At 47.1% G+C, this 1,683-nt stretch overlaps 1 pseudogene across 1 annotated transcript in view; it reads right to left on the minus strand.

Moving 5' to 3' along the window:
- The window catches only part of LOC102850036, a 3,676-nt pseudogene extending 3,041 nt beyond the window's left edge, over window positions 1-635 (minus strand). The window contains exon 1 of the transcript XR_439056.1: window positions 1-635. The product of XR_439056.1 is annotated as a serine/threonine-protein kinase PLK2-like (transcript).
- Window positions 636-1,683: the final 1,048 nt, after the last annotated feature.

Consider the following 1,683-nt stretch of genomic DNA (forward strand, 5'->3'; position numbering starts at 1 on the left):
AAAAAGTTTCCTGGTTTGAGATCTCGGTGCAAGATTTCTTGTTCATGTAGGTACTTGAGTCCAGACACAATCTGCCTGAGGTAGTATCGAACTTCTGGCTCCGTCAACACCTTTCTAGCTTTCAAGATATGTGCCATGGACCTTCTGCTGCAGTACTCCAGGAGGATGTAAATGTTTTCTTCATCCTCAAAGTAGTGATAAAACTGCACCACATGCTTATGGTTGAGAATTCGGTGAAGCTCTATTTCTTTGTCAATCATTTCCCTTTGATCAGGTTTAGCTACTCTGCTGTGAGGAATGATTTTTGCAGCACAGACTTTGTTATTTGTCATATCTGTCATCTTATAACATTTTGCAAAGCCACCCTTGCCCAGCATTTTGCCCAGGCAGTAGCGCTTTCCCGTCGTGGGATCAACGATAATCCGTGAGATCTCCGTCCCAGAGTGGGAGTGGTGGTCATGGTGGTCTGGAGCCACTGGCTGCACCTGAGGTGCGGGCTGCAGGGTCTGCGGCTCCTCCGGGTACTGCTGCTGTTGCTCCTTCTTCGAGTGCCCGCTGCAAGCCTTGCCCAGTGCTTGCTCGCCCATCTTGGTGCTGGCAGCCGGCTGGTAGGTGATAGTCCTCAAGAGCTCCATGGCCGCCTCGCTAGGAGGCACCGCCTGCTGCCACCTCCGAGGCGTGGACACACGTCCGAGTCTGCCCGAGTCCTTGATTTCCCCCCTCTGACAACGTCAAAGCTGCACTAGATGCCCTCTTCCACTTCTCTGAGTGCGAAAGCCAGGCAAAGTCTTATATATGAGGGCGCCAGGGGGCGGAGACTCGAAAAGTGCGTCACAGACGACGCCCCGCCCACCTTGCGCATGCGCGAGCACTGTTCTCAGCACAAGTTAGGGACCTCTGACTGGAAATGCTCCAGGAGCCAGCGCGCCTCTGATGCTCTTGCCCTGAAAGGGAGGCCTGCTGCGGAAAGGAGCATCCGGGCTGCCCCCTTGACCGCCACCCTGTTCTCCACATGCTCACAGCGCTGGCGTGTAAACTAGAAAACCGAGGGCTGTGGCTTGGCCGCGCCTCTCTCGCATCGCCCCGCCCCTGATTCAATTCTTTGTATGTTTTCTGGAAATTTTTTTTTAATTTTTAATTTTTTTATATTACTTTGATTTATTTACAAAGTATGAATACCCATGCTTTCCTTTGTTGATTTATTTACAAAGTATGAATACCCATGCTTTCCTTTATTGAAAGACTTTGATCCTGCAGATGTTGGTGTGTCCCTTCCAATATTCTTCATCCTCATATTTGCTTCTGGAGGCATTTCCTCAGGTTCGCTATCTTCATCTTCATTAAAAGCTGCAGCTACTATGGCAAATCCAAACTTGGAGATAATTGTAGACTTTGTTGGGAAGTCCAATACAATATGTTATTTTCTTTACTGCTGCTTCCACGGATACTGAATGTTGATCCCATTTAAATTAAATCATTTACACTTTCAAGTTCTCCTTTGTTTATCGTGATGTTTACTGGTGAGGTTGTGAAGATATTAGTTTTCTTTAAGTTCATTTGTAACACATCATGCAGGCTGTATTCTTTGAACCTTACCAGGATAATCACTTCAGGTCTTCTTTGTTTTCAGCAAGTAAGATTGTGTTATCAGATTATTAATCTCCCTTCAATGTTGATGCCTTT

Source organism: Elephantulus edwardii, unplaced genomic scaffold (genome assembly GCF_000299155.1).
Source record: "Elephantulus edwardii isolate Elephantulus edwardi_28Jun2011 unplaced genomic scaffold, EleEdw1.0 scaffold02802, whole genome shotgun sequence".
NCBI lineage: Eukaryota > Metazoa > Chordata > Mammalia > Macroscelidea > Macroscelididae > Elephantulus > Elephantulus edwardii.